This window comes from Peromyscus leucopus, chromosome 8b, assembly GCF_004664715.2.
Source record: "Peromyscus leucopus breed LL Stock chromosome 8b, UCI_PerLeu_2.1, whole genome shotgun sequence".
NCBI lineage: Eukaryota > Metazoa > Chordata > Mammalia > Rodentia > Cricetidae > Peromyscus > Peromyscus leucopus.
The window spans coordinates 72,550,786-72,566,404 of record NC_051086.1 but is presented as its reverse complement, the minus strand read 5'-3'; positions in this window follow the sequence as shown (position 1 = coordinate 72,566,404).

The window sequence follows — 15,619 nt, the reverse complement described above, 5'->3', positions numbered from 1 at the left end:
TCTCCACTCCCCGGCTGCTGGGTTATAACTACGCCACCACACCCAACTTTTTTATTTAGATGGTTTTGGGGAATGGAATGGAACTCACATCTTCAGGTTCACAAGGCAGGCACCTCACCAACTGGGATTATCTCCCCAGAACAGAAAGCAAAGTTTTGTAGGAACCCCATTGGAACTGGCCTGGCATGATGACTCAGCAGATGAAAGCCACCTGCTGCCAAGCCTGATGGCCTGAGTTTAATCCCCAGGGCGCCCAAGATGCAATAGGAAAGCAGCTCCCATAAATTGTCCTCTAATTTCCACATGTATACTGTGGTTCTCACACACACACACACACACACACACACACACACACACACACACACGAGTGCTAGATAAATAAATGTAAAAAACAGATTTTCACCTGTATTCAGTGGTGGCGTATGCCTTTAATCTCAGCACTTGGAAGGTAGAAGCAAGTGGATCTCTGTGAGTTCGAGGCCAGCCTGGTCTACAGAGCAAGATCTAGGACAGGCTCCAAAAGCTACACAGAGAAACCCTGTCTCGAAAAACAAAACAACAAAACACAGATTTTTCATAGCTTGGAGTGATGATAGTGCACACCTTTAATCCCACCACACCCAGAGGCAGATGAATCTCTGTGAATTTGAGGTCACTTGGTCTATATAGCAAGTTCACGACAGGCAGCTGAACTCTGTCTCAAAATAATTTTGAAACCCTGTCTCAAAAATAACCAAGAAAACCCCAGCAGTTCCTGGTAGAGGTGCCACACGCGTCACTATATGCTGGCAGTGCAGAGAGCTTGTTCTGACTGGGCAGCACTGGGCAGCTGCTGCTGCTGCTGCCTCCAGCCATTCGCTCTGACTCACCTACAGGCTCACAGAGACAGCTCGTGCTGACCTACAGGTTCCCAAGAGTGCAGGAAAAGGAAAGTGATACTTAACCTGAGCACAGAAGGAAATGACAGCCTAATAAATTCAAAGATGTCCTGCTGGACAAGACAGCAGAAAGAGAGGGGTGCTAGCGGAGGACCAACAGGAGATGAATTTGGAGACATGGCAAATAACTAAGGAAGTGATTTTTTTTTTACATTCATGGTGCTGTAAAGACCAGCTTTCGGCAGCTGAAGAAATGAAGAGACGAGGAATCAGGGGACTAATCACTCAATTGACTTTTTATCTGAGGGAGTAAAACTTAATTCTCTGGGGCCGGCCAACAAGGGAAACATACACACACACACACACACACACACACACACACACACGTTAATTATTCGTGGCGCTCTTACCCTGCGAGGAAATGTCACGAAACACAACAGAATCCACTAACAAGAGTTTTATTAAGATAGGGGCCGGGTGTTGGTGGCGCACGCCTTTAATCCCAGCACTCGTGAGGCAGAGCCAGGCGGATCTCTGTGAGTTCGAGGCCAGCCTGGGCTACCAAGTGAGCTCCAGGAAAAGGCGCAAAGCTACACAGAGAAACCCTGTCTTGAAAAACCAAAAAAAAAAAAAAAAAAAAAGGAAAGAGAGACAAACGTGACAGGCCTGTGAAAACACACATGAATAAAGAGATGGAGCTGGGAATATGGCGCCGGCTTAAAGGCTGGGCCACGCCTGCACACACAGGGCCATGTGGCTATTCCACGCATGTGCGTAGATCACATGGTTGCACTGTGCGCTTTACGCAACCACACAAAGCCACGGGGTCCTGGTCACATGAGACGTTTGACCCGGAAATGGCTATTTTGACCCGGAAATGGCTATTTTGACCCGGAAATGGCTATTTTGACCCGGAAATGGCTAGGTGGAAGTGTCTAGGTCCGCCGGGTATACGAAACCATGGGGGCACATTGTGAATCCCTATCAACACACCCCTTTGGAGTCTATCTTCTATTTTTATTTTTCCTTTACAGCTTATATATTCCACCAGAATCTTTCAAGCACTATAAAAATCACAATGTGGTTACATTCTATTTTTCAAGTAAATGATTATAATGAATACAAGTAAAAAACATCATGTTTCTCATTTCTCTTACATGCTTAAACATTTTCTATATTACAGGTGAAAAATTATTCTTAAGGACTCACATAAATTCATGGCTAAGCAACTTGTTATAGGTTAACAAAGTATAAGCAAGCAAGGTATTTTTCTCAGCCAGTTCTTATACTGGCAGGCTGCATTTTGTGGTTACAAAGAAAGGATCAATCATTTTATTTATCCCAAAAGGTAATCTTTTTGGTTTTTTCGAGACAGGGTTTCTCTGTGTAGCTTTGCGCCTTTCCTGGAACTCACTTGGTAGCCCAGGCTGGCCTCGAACTCACAGACATCCGCCTGGTTCTGCCTCACGAGTGCTGGGATTAAAGGTGTGCGCCACCACCGCCCGGCCCAAAAGGTATTTTAAAAAATCTTTCAAAAAAAATCACAGATCAGAGCTGGGCAGTGGTGGCGCACACCTTTAATTCCAGCACTCGTGAGGCAGAACCAGGCAGATGTCTGTGAGTTCGAGGCCAGCCTGGTCTGCAGAGCAAGATCCAGGACAGGCATCAAAACTACACGGAGAAACCCTGTCTCAAAAAACAAAAAAAAAAAAAATGCAAATCAGGGGCTGGAGAGATGGCTCAGAGGTTAAGAGTCCTGATTGCTCTTCTAGAGGTCCTGAGTTTAATTCCCAGCAACCACGTGGTGGCTCACAACCATCTGCAATGAGATCTGGTGCCCTCTTCTGACTTGCAGGCAGAACACTGTATACATAATAAATAAGTCTTTTTAAAAAAATCACAAATCTAAACCTTTATGTATGAAAAACAATCAGTCATTTCTACTTTTAATCCTCGGGGTACATACCCACTCATCAACAGTTTCTTATTAAATCATATCAAGAAGTTGAGGGCAGAAATGGGTACAAGGAATTAATCATCGACTTTGGTCACTAAACCCATCTTTTGCAAGAAAAGCATGTCAGCTAGTAATAACCAGGCCGCCTTTGTTCTTGTTCCTTGACCTCAATGAGTCCCTCGCTCAACTAACAAATGTGTGCCTTTCTAGACTTTAAATTCTTCCCCAAGATTTTCTACCTCAAAGTCATCTTAACCTAACTTTGCTAACAACCTACATGTCTAAATTCTTTCTAAGGGTTTGGGTTGAATCATTCATCTGCTCCAGCAGCAATGCTTGGAAAAAGGCAATCTCTATTACTGTAAGGACCATGACACCGCCCAATGAGGGGCTAGGACCCCCTTAGAGTTTTCATCCAACCCATAGATTATGAGGGACGTGACCGTGAGGGCGGTAAGCAAAGCTGTGCTCAATAACAGCATGAGGTCCTCAGGACAGGTAGTTGCAGCTGTGTGGTCACGACACAGGTGTATGGGTTCACGTGGATCCGTGGAATGAAGATTCAGAGGCATCTTAAGAATGAATCTAGACTTTCATGGCTGCAGGGGGTTCCAGCCTCGAAGGACTGAAGCATCTTCCCTTGGCCTCAGGCATTTTAATTTCTCTCCATTACAGTTTAGCCAGTTAATTTCCATATGCTCAAAACAACCAGAAAGGAGCTCCCAACAATACAATGCCAAGTGCAAATTCCTCGATTTGTCAGGTACCACCGTTTTCCAGGTTTCCTGAATCAAGTTGTGCATAGGCCTTTGTATCCTTGGGAAACAGGATTCAGATGGAGGGCAACAAGGGAAACCAAAAGTGTCTGCTAAACAAAAGGTGGATTAGGGCTAGGTGCTACTCTCTGGAACCAGGCTAGGAGCAGCTCAGCAGGAATGCCACCACAGGTAGTCCTCAGGGCTCTGCCTCTCCAAGGCTCACTTGACAAAGCTTTGCTGTCAGCCAAGCCATGTTCCATGAGTTCCAATGCTGCCTGTTGGTCCCCTTGCATGGCCTCCGACACAATCACTCATTCAGTCACTTATCATTCATCCATGTATTCATTGAGGAGGACATGTATGCTACAGTGCCTGTAATCTCAGCACTGGGGAGATGGAGGCAAGAACATCAGAAGTTCAATTTTATCCTCACCTACATAGTAACTTTGAAGACCTTTGGCTTTAGGAGACCTCGTCTCCAAGGGGGAGTCAGTGCGGGGCTTGAGCCTTGGAAGAATGAATCTATGCAATAACTCTTGTGCACACTCTTAGGTGGGTCGTAGAAACAGAAGCACAGAATGCCAGCTCACACAAACACAGCCAAGGCCAAGGCCTGGCTGATGGAATCAGTAGGCTTACAAGGAGCCACTCTGAGTTTAAAACCATCACTGATGGGCTGGTGACACAGCCCAGCAAGTAAAGGTGCTTGCCACCAAGCCTAATGACCTGAATTCGATCCCAAGGACCCACATAAACTGAGCGGTGGTGGCGCACACCTTTAATCCCAGCACTTGGGAGGCAGAGGCAGGCAGATCTATTGAGTCTGAGGTCAGCCTGGCCTACAGATCGAGTTCCAGGATGGCTAGGGGTACACACAGAAACCCTGTCTCTAAAAACAAAAGCAAAACAAGGTGAGAACCAGCTCCCAAAAGTTGTCCTCTGACTTCCATATGAATGCACAGACTCACACATACACAGTAAATAAAACAATGCAATAAAAAATTTTAATGATAAAAATATACTGCTACTGGGGTGTAGCTTAGTCGATGAGTATGCCAGCTGTGGTGACACACACCTATAATCCAGCAGTGAAGGCTGGAGGCGGGAGAATCAGAAGTTCAAGGTCATCCTCACCTACTTACGGAGTTTGAGGCCAGATTGGGCTTTGTGTGAGACCCTACCTGCACAAAACTAAACCGGAGGTGGCAGGTTCCCTTCATTTCTGACACACACACACACACACACACACACACACACACACACACACACACACACACACACACACCAGAAAGTGCAGCACTGAAATTCAAGGGGCCTGAAGACCACAGTGAATGTGGTTGAGCAGTGGGTTAAGAAGCTGCATCTGGGCTTTGGGTCTTCAAAAGCTCTGCTGTGAGGGGGCTGGGCAGGAAACTCCCCCACTTCCTCCCATCTCCCCAGCAGCCCTGAGAAATGAGAGCCTGTTTGATAGCTTCTCCAGACAGATCAGACACCTAGCAGGACTCCTGGCAGTTCCTTGAAGGCCTCCCAGCCTCCCACATCCAGGAAGGTCACAGGATGTTCTGCCAAGACTCGGATAGGCTGCCTTTCCAGTTCACCTGAGTACGTGCAAGGTCACCATGAAGCCATGGTGACGCTCTCCCCACACATGGGAGCTGGAAGCGGCAGATAAGCTTGGTTTTAGATAGAGAGACTGACCAGAGATAATGGGGACATTTAAGGGGAAGTGCCTGGGGCTGGGCAGAACTGAAAGTGTAGGCCTGTGTGTCCTGAGCAGTTGGTGGTGATGACTGCCTGTTGGAGAACCATCTGCCCTGAGTCCTGAGGTCTTGCCTCTATACCACATCTGTAGTGGTTTCCAGTCTGAGATTGTCCCCCATAAGGCTCCTGCTTTGAATGGTTGTTCTCTAGCTGTTGTCACTATTTTGGGAAGCTGTGAAACCATAAGGACAGGAGACCTTGCTGGTTAAAGAAAGTCACCAGAGGTGAGGCTTTGAAGTCCAGCTCACTCTGCCTCCTTCTCCGCCATGATGGGAGGTGTCTCCCCCAGACTCCATCCATGATGAATTCCACCGTGCCTTCCTGGCTTTCCTGAACTGAGCCCCTCTGAAACTGGGTATTTCGGTCACAATGACACCAAAGTAACAGATGCAATGATTGTGTTACTAATAACCTGAAAACTTAGTAGTTATATATTTCTTAGGGGAGGGAGGCAAGATGCTTTTCAGGTGACACTTTCTCTCCCAGCTCCACCCAAAGGCTGGGTTCAGGTAGGTGATACGACCTCCTCTGACCTCTCAGCCAGGCCGCTTTAGCTTCCTCATAGCATGGGATCCCAGTTCCAAGGAAAACATTTGGAGAAGGCAAGCTGCAAGGGGAAATCCTGTCTCCTGAGGTGACAGCTTCAGAAATGATGGTGGCATCATTACAAAAGGCCCACCCAGACTCCCCAAGGAGGAGGTAGCCTCAGCCTCTTCATGGAGATGTGGAAAGGTGAGAAGCTCAGCTCATGGGACCAGAGAGAGGCACTGGCCATTTTTTTAAAAATGCATGTGTAACATTATGAACAGTATCTGTCATTCTTATTGTTGTTGTTGTTGTGACAAAGTATTCGTAAGGAAACACGTCATTTTAGTGATATTTTAATAGACTGGCTTTCTTGTATAATATTAGAGGAACCAGCCTCAATATTATACATCCGAGGGGCTCAGGAGAGAGAACTACTAACAGTGAGGACTATTTTCAGGAAATAGAATCTCAGCACACCGAGTTCTATAGTCCACTTGCTTTAATTCCCCTGGTATAACATCCTTTATACACAGCTTCAGTTCTGTTCTCATGTCTAGCTCCTTTCTTGCCTGATTTCTCTATATTTATCTACTGCCCCCTCTAGGTTCTATCTTAATTCCTTCATCTAGTTCTGTCCCTTCTAGGTTCTCATCTATCTAGTTCTTTCCCCTATCAGCTCCTCTCCCGTCTCCTTCTCGCTCATCTGGTTCTTCCTCATCTTGTTCTTCCCCATCTGGCTCTTCCTCATCTTCCATCTCGTTCCTCTAGTACTCTCTTTTAGCCCTTCAATCTAGTTCTTCCCCATCTCAGTTTGTTCCTTTCAAGTTTTGTTTTTTTTTTTTTTTTAAGATTTATTTATTTATTATGTATACAGTATTCTGCCTGCATGTGTCCCTGCAGGCCAGAAGAAGGCACCAGATCTCATTACAAGTGGTTGTGAGCCACCATGTGGTTGCTGGGAATTGAACTCAGGACCACTGGAAGAGCAGTTGGTGCTCTTAACCACTGAGCCATCTCTCCAGCCCCCTCTCAAGTTCTTACCCATCTAGTTCTTCCATTCTCTTTTCTCTTCTCTCTCTTGTGCCCTGGAAGTCCCGGTATATAAAAGGGAGGGTCCAAGCTAAATTGTGTAAAGCTATTACTTAACGTCCACCTCTCCTAGGTGGCATCTCCTTGTGGAATTTATCGTAAGTCAGGAGACTTGCATGTGGGTTGTTATCATTGTTAGTCCACCTGGGACTAACAATGGGCGCCCACCTGGGTGGTGTTTCCTGTAGTCCTTGAAAGTGGCCAAGGGAGATAATCTGATTCCAAAGAAAGCCTTTCCTGAGGCTGTTCTCCAAATACCTGGAATGTCTTTGTCCAGAGAGTGATCAGTCTACACTGTTAGTCCTTCTTAGGGGAAAGTCAATTGGGAAAACTATGAAGGCACACATGATTTTCATAACAGAATACAGCTGATATATAACAAGCCAAGTAACACCAAAAACTCCTTGGGATTTGGCTTCCTCTGGAGGAATTCCCTGATTCCTCCAGGTAGTGACTTTGCCATAACCAGCTGAGTTCTTATGATATATTCCTGCGGCCCGCAGCATGGCTTTACGTTTAGTTAATGCGGTTAGTTCCTGCACATGCGTGCCGGCACGTGTGGAGGTGGGAAGACACCATGCAGGAGTCAGTTCTCTCCTTCCACCTTATATGTTCTGGGGATCGAACTCAGGTCCTCAGGGTTGGCAGCCAGTGCCTTTACCTCTCACTGGCTGTTTTAATTATTTCAAGATGTATGAAACATTTGCTTGCAGTAAGTCCACAAAGTTGGGCAAATATCACCACCATCCATTTCCGGAACTTTCCCAACATCCCAATCAGGACTCCAGTACCCATCAAACAATGGCTCTCCCCTCCCCAGTCCCACTCTTCCCTGAATCTACCATTCTGCTTTCCGGCTGTATGACTTGCTATTCCAGGTACCTCATCTAAAGGGTTTGAATGTGAAATGTCCCCCGTAGGCTCGTGTGTTTGACCTGTCCCCCCACTTCTGGCTGTTCTTGGAGATTATGGCACCTTTGGGGAAGATGGCGTAGCTGGTGGTGGTGGGTCACTGTGGGTCACTGTGGGTAGGGACTTTGTAGAGCATGGTAGCCCAGCCCTGCTTCACACCTGAGCTCCCAGAGTTCTGTCTACAAAGGTATGAGGTGCTACAGTGATACTCTCCTGCCGTTTGGAGCAGCTGCCAAACCTCATATCACCATAATGAAGTAAACTTCTAGAATGATGTGCCTAAATAAGCCCTTTTTCTTGGAAGTTTCATCTGTCTGCCATTTTGTCACAGCAATTAGAAAAATACTGAAACCAGGCTGTAGCCGTAAGTTTTTTCAGGTCCCGCCTAGCCCCTCGGTCACGCAGCCACTTATAAGATAATCATTTAGAGGCTTAATATTAATTATCAACTGTATGGCCTGTGGCAGGCCTCCTGCCAGCTAGCTCTTTATAACTTAACTCAACCCATAACTATTGTGGAACCAAAATAAGACCAAAATGCTCTCACCCCAAAACTAAAGGCCTAAGACTGCTCCTTTTAGCTACAGGCCATAAGTTACTGGAACAGGCCAGAAGTTACTGAGACCAGTCAGTTCAGATTCCAGAAACCAGGAAGTGTAAAAATACAGAGCCACAAGATAGTCACGAGGTAATGCCTGCCAGACTATGGAATGTCCTCTCCCTGGTTTCCAGGGTAACTGACCATAAAAATGCCCCCACCTGAGGGCAGCCAATGAGAAATGGTGGCGGGCAACCACTCCCTTAGAAGTAATTTCTAGAAGTCCCTAGAAGCGAGCCAATCAGAATTGTACCTGTACTAGCACCCCTAAATGATGTAACCTTGTGACTTTTCCCTTTAAAAACTGAGCTTGCAGACAGGTGGGCGCTTCCTCCAGCCTCCACTGCGTTGGATGTATTGGACGAAGTCCCTGCCTAGGCTTGTATTGCTTTTGGATATCCACGATTAAACCTTGCTTTTGCATTCCGGCATGCTCGTCTTTGGTGGTCTCTCTGGGGGTCACGATCTGGGCACAACATTTGGGGGCTCTCCGGGATCCCCAGAGACCCCCCGCCGGGACACCTAAGAGCTCCGGAGGTCCATCTGCACCGATCGGTAAGAGCGCTCAATTTTCTTGTCTTTGCTTTCCTTTTACTTTCATTTTCTTATCCGAAGCCGGCGGTTGAATCTGACAGGCTCACCTTGGCGGACGCGCCTGTAAGGTGACCTGGAGGAGTTGGAAGACGTTCCAACCCCTCATCAGGACGCAGGGGGCCTTACAGGTCCCCCCGTCATAGGACGCCCGAGAGGGGTCCGTCTGTTAGGATGCCCGTGAGGGGTCCGTCTGTTTGGATCCGTCTGGGGATCGGGAGATGCCCATGAGGGGTCCGTCTGTTTGGATCCATCTGGGGATCGGGAGATTGTCCCTGTCCCATCTGTAGGTCTTTGGCATTATCGAGGCTCCCTCTCCGGACTCTCCTCTGCCTGGACCATCTGTAGGGCCCTTGTTCTTCCTTTTTGTCTGCCTATCTTGTTCGTCAGTGTTATTTGTTATACCTTCATAAATGTATAAATGTGTGAGAACTGTGGCCACATGTGTGAGTGTTTTATGCCTGAGCTTGTGTGTGCATTGGGACTTGTGGGCCGATTGCCAGCCGAAGGGATGGAGACCCCTTCGGTGGTTGAACTGGCACAGACTAACCTAACATTGCTTCCTTGCTCTCTCTGACCAGAGCACAGGCAGCAGGCAGCAGAAAGCTTGCGGCTGCACAGCTGCTACTTCGGGGACCCAGGGCGCCGCTGAGAGGGCTAGGCGGCCGTGGGCATCACGGGGCCTAGATGCAGCGGGTTCGGGCCCCAGCTCGCTCAAAAAGCTGTGGAGTAGAGGCTTGGCTGCATGGGAACTAGGCATGGCTTTGTGCTAGAGCGGGCTGTGAGCACGGTGGGGCCCAGATGTGGCCAGCAGGTTCTGGCTGGGCTCCTGTGTGGACACGGGGCAGAGCTGGCGGGAGCCAGCAGGAGCCTCAAGGAGCTTAGTGTGGGGGCTGGTGGAGAACTAACTGCCCCTCCAGGGTCACAGCTGAGGAGTGGCCTACAGGTCTGTGGGCCCAGCCAGGGCATGGAGTCACTTTCAGTCTGCCGTTCTCATGTACTTGAAAATCTGAGGTTAACAGCAATCTTTTGTCTCCATGGTGCACACTTTCCCCGTTCTCTTCCATGCTGTTGGGTGGGGCTCCCAAGACCTGCCCTGAGGCTAAAACCTGATCAAGGTCTGGCTCCAAGAATGGAATGTCACCAACAGTTTCTTGTCTGTGGTACAGTGCTGATGCAAATTGAGTTATTCTTATGGTATGTGCATGTATTTCTGTTCTTGTTTAAAATATTGTAACTTTACAATATATTCTAGAGTACTGAGGGAAATCACAAGAAAGACTTTGGTAAGAGTTTCTGTTTTGAAGGAAAGAAAAGGTGGAATTTGTCTGGAGTAAATGTCTGAGCGATCAAAGGAACGGACTGAGGGTACATGGAAGGTCGTAGAAGGTCAGAGAGGATGTGATGTAAACTGTTTGTTATGGTTTCTTATACCTGCAAATACTGAATTTGAAAGTTAATTCTTATTGGTGTTCATCTTAAAAATGCCTACTGCTAATGTGTGTATGTATACAGGCATGTGACTTGAAAATGTAAGCAAGCTTTAACTGTATGTATGTATGTATGTGTGTAACTTGGATCCAACTGTGTGTATGTGTGCAAGTAATTATTGTTTAGAAAACCGAGCTTTAAACAGCAACCACGTGGCTCCCTCCATCTTGGCTGGTGATCTCATGGGCAGCCATGTGGCTGGCACCATTTTTTACTAAGGTTATAAAGATCTACTCGGGTTAACACCTAATACTTATGTCTTTACCAAGTGTTCAACAGCAAGTTTCTAGAGAATTTAAATAGATGGCAACATATGTTTATTTGATTAATATTAAAGCTGCACATCAATGCTTTTATTCACAGAAATATACCTTGCTCTGGCAGCCAAACTTTGCAACATAAAGGAATCACAGGAAACAGCTGAGGTTTGCAAATGTATGGCAGGACTAGAGTTCCAAAAAGAGTCTAGTTGCAGTGGTGGAAGACATTTGAGAGATCTCAGTCTTTTAAGAACAGTTTTTATAGTTAAAAACCAATGGCTTAAAAAATGTTTCTTCTTACCCAAGGTACGTTCAGGCTTAAGAATGTTGTATAATGATATTTTGTTTTGGTTTTTTTACTGAACCTGTATTTGTTGCTAGAAGACCTTCAACTTAAAAGCATTGTTTTTAGGCTACTTTTGTAGACTGTTAGAGAACATAAATAGTCAGTCATAAGTAATCAAGTTTTTTAATTGTAGTCAGAGTAAGTAAGTACTGATGTAAGTTTACTCATTTACTCAGTCTCTTGCATATGTTTTTAGGGTTGAGCTTGAAACAAGTAATTAGAAACAAAGTTTGTCTATTCAGATATACCTGGACAGCCCTCATACTTCAGAGATCTGCAGAATATGGCATTTAAATGTTGATCTAAAAGCTTACTATATCAGACAGGCTTCCAGATCCTAGCAGTGACCCAAGGTCTCCAAAGAAGATTACGTACGAGGCACCACAACGTCTCTGCCTGAAATATGACAACGCTGACCACAGGGCAAGATGCCCCAGTGCAACGCCTGCCACCAGGACCCAGCCCAGACTGTGGACAAGCAGTAGGACACTGGAATTGATTGCACCCTTTTGCATGACCAAGGTCAGTCTTCCGTGTCCCTATTCCACAGGAAAAATACTCTGCCTTATGGACCTGATGGCGGAAGAAGATTTGTGCTGTTCTGACTGATGCCTCCAACGCTGTGGAGACCTGGGTAGGGATTGGTCCCTGTAATTTATAGGATTGGAAGCTTCTTGGTCTGCACTTAGATATAGTTTATCCTTCTCAGATCTCTGACAGTACTGATGGCCAGGCTATCTCTAACTTTGTCAGCATGGCAGCATCAACCAGATCCTTGTGCAAGGCTATAGCTATCTTGTTAGCTCACTTTTAGGAAAATGTTCTAAGTCATAAAGGTTCAGATATGAGTCTAAAATGAGATATGTTTCAGATTACTCTCCTGTTCTGTGGTTCAGAGCTTAACATTTAGGAGCCTTGATGAGCTGGTAGAGCAATGACTACTTACTATTCAGTCACAAGCTCAACATTTTGGATTTGTTTTAGATGTCATCTAAATATGTCTAAATGTAAACCTAAAAGTGCTTCTCATCAGGTCAAAAATCTCTGTCCAATTTATACCTGGCTTTCTGGACAGAAGGAAAATGCACAAGCTTTTAACCCAAATCTGTAGTTCTTGTTGGGACTCAAAGGTATGAGTTCACTTCTGCTGTTTTACAAGATACCCATTACCTGCTTTGTCTACAATATGGATTTCAGTACAGATTGGTAATACTAATGTATCTAAAACTTTTATGTCATTTTGTAAGTAGGCCTCAAAGGATCAAAAGAGCCATAAAAACCTAGACCCATTTCACAGAGGTTGAAAGGACCCCAGATAAGTATTCCTAAAGATGGTATTTTTCCTCTTTCCTGGTCTTGGAACTACTGATTTTCCCATTACTAAGGGTATGGACCTAAGGGTTCCAAATAAGTTCATAAATTTTAACTTCTGTTCCTAGTTTAAATTTGTCTCAACAGATTTCCATTTGGCTGGCAGTCACCTCCAGGTTTCAGTTGCTGACTCCACTGCTCCAGACGACTGTGAGCTCCAGACTTGCTAAAAGCTGACGTGGACCAGCCCAGCTAACATGGTTCTTCCCTGTCCCTATGGGGTCAGGCAGCTCCATGCTTCTGACAAATGCCCCTTGCCCAGTCTTTGACTAGCTTTTCAGCCTTTTGGGGCCCCCTGACATCGGCGCCCCAATGCCAGCTCGAAGCAGTTCCAGAAGAGAACGTCACCCATGATCCCTGTTCAGAAAAGGCTGAAATGCTAGGTCAAAAGAAAACTCCCTGGCATAGAGACAAGATGGCTAATTATACATGGCCATTATTAGAGAGGGATACTTAGGAGCTAACTGTCCAAAACCCATGATTGGGTTCCATTAGGCACATGAGAAGGGGGAAATGTGGAACCAAAATAAGACCAAAATGCTCTCACCCCAAAACTAAAGGCCTAAGACTGCTCCTTTTAGCTACAGGCCATAAGTTACTGGAACAGGCCAGAAGTTACTGAGACCAGTCAGTTCAGATTCCAGAAACCAGGAAGTGTAAAAATACAGAGCCACAAGATAGTCACGAGGTAATGCCTGCCAGACTATGGAATGTCCTCTCCCTGGTTTCCAGGGTAACTGACCATAAAAATGCCCCACCTGAGGGCAGCCAATGAGAAATGGTGGCGGGCAACCACTCCCTTAGAAGTAATTTCTAGAAGTCCCTAGAAGCGAGCCAATCAGAATTGTACCTGTACTAGCACCCCTAAATGATGTAACCTTGTGACTTTTCCCTTTAAAAACTGAGCTTGCAGACAGGTGGGCGCTTCCTCCAGCCTCCACTGCGTTGGATGTATTGGACGAAGTCCCTGCCTAGGCTTGTATTGCTTTTGGATATCCACGATTAAACCTTGCTTTTGCATTCCGGCATGCTCGTCTTTGGTGGTCTCTCTGGGGGTCACGATCTGGGCACAACACTATTAATCTATGTATCTATGTATCGCCATGTGTTCCGTGGCTTTACCTGCGTCCCATTATGTATTGCTCCTTGGATGGCAGTTTGCAGCATCTGCCCTGACTATCTCTCTCCTCCTTGTATCTCCACTCGGATTTCCTGCCTGCCTCTAAGCTGCCTTGCCATAGACCAAAGCAGCTTTGTTTATTAACCAATGGGAGCAACATATATTCACAGCATACAGAAAGACATCCCACAGCACTGGGCGGTAGTGACGCACACAGTTAATCCCAGCTCTTGGGAGGCAGAGGCAGAGAAATCTCTGAGTTCGAGGCCAGACTGGTCTACAAAGTGAGTTCCAGGACAACTATGGCTGTTATACAGAGAAACCTCGTCTCACTAAACTATAGAAAGAAGGAAGGGAGGAAGGAAGGAAGGAAGGAAGGAAGGAAGGAAGGAAGGAAGGAAGGGAGGAAGAAAAATAATGAATACAGGGACCATCAAGTTTCTGTCCTTTCATACCTGGCATAATATTTTCAAAAGACCTCTTGAGCCTGTTTCATTATCTACAAAGTGGGGTAACAGAACCTACCTCGCATGGTGTTGACACAACTCCCATCAAAAGTGAATCTAATCCCCTCTCTATGAATAGGTACGCTGACCTTTCTTACCTTTTCTTTCTTTCTTGGCAGGGTCTCACACAACCCAAGCTGGTTTCAAACTAGCCATGTAGCTGAGAATGAATTTGAACTTCCGATCCTCCTGCTTCTACTCCAAATCACTAGGGTTACAGGTTTGTACTTCCTTGCCGGTCTTATGCTGTGCTGGGGATGGAACCCAGGACTTCATGCCTACTTGGCTACTTCTAATGAGGAGACTGCAGCCAGTGTGGCACAGAGAAAGGCTCCTGAGGTTCCATCTCAGCTTCTGCCTGGTTCTGCTGAGACAGCTGCCCTTGGATCCCACCCCTTTCTTTAGTCTCACTCAGACAAAATCTCCCTGCTGCAAGGAGAGCAAACAGATGCCTGGGCGAGTCCCAGTTCGTGTTAATGGCCGGTGCAAGGGAGCAGGTTAAGCCTCCAGCCTTCAAGCTACCCCAACAGATGTCAAGCGGAACAGAAATGAGCTGTCCCTCCCAAACTGTGCACACATCGAAGATTCAGGAACAGAATGCACCTGTTTTTATTCTCCAAGGTTTGCTGTGTTTGTTACATAGAGTTGATGCAGGCTGAATCAACCCAGAAACGCCCTGCCTCGAGACTGAGAGTTCTTGAGATGAAACATTTCCTCATTTTTAAAAGTTGAGTTTTCCAGCAATCAGGAGACAAAGGCAGGAGGGTTGTCTTAAATTAGAGTTCAAAACCAGCTAGGACTACTGGGTAAAACACTATCTCAAGGGGAGTGGTGACGAACGCTTTTAATCCCAGCACTGGGAAAGCAGAGGCAGAGGCAGGAAGATCTCTTGAGTTTGAGGCCAGCCTGGTCTACAGAGTGAGTTCCAGGATAGCCAGAACTACACAAAAAACTCTGTCTTGAAAAACAAACAAACAAACAGTTATGCCAAGATCTTGGGGACCCCTCAAAGATCCCCCACAGAGACTGAAGCTGTATGCAAAAGCAAAGAGCCTTTATTCAAGCTTCGGCTCTCCATCTGTCTGACACAGTGGTGAGAGCAGAGAGGGCCTGATTGGGATAGGGTTTTTATCATAACAGAGGTTGGGGTGAGGGGATTTCTGAGGTTCAGGACCCCTGACTGACTGACATTTGTCTAGAGGTGTCTTGGTGAAGGGGGATAGGTCATGCTGGGCTTAGAGACATCTGGTGATAAGGTCGGAAATGTTTGGAATGTCAGGTACTTTCCCTTAGGTTGGAATGTTGGGTATTTTGCCTTTGGATGCTGATTGGCCCATTCCTGAGTGGGGCCAGTTTATGGCTTTTTGTGGAACTGAAAGAACCCCCAGAGGAGATCTTCCTTCAGGAGAGACCCCAAACCCAAGGAACACACCGAAACCACCGATCAGATGCA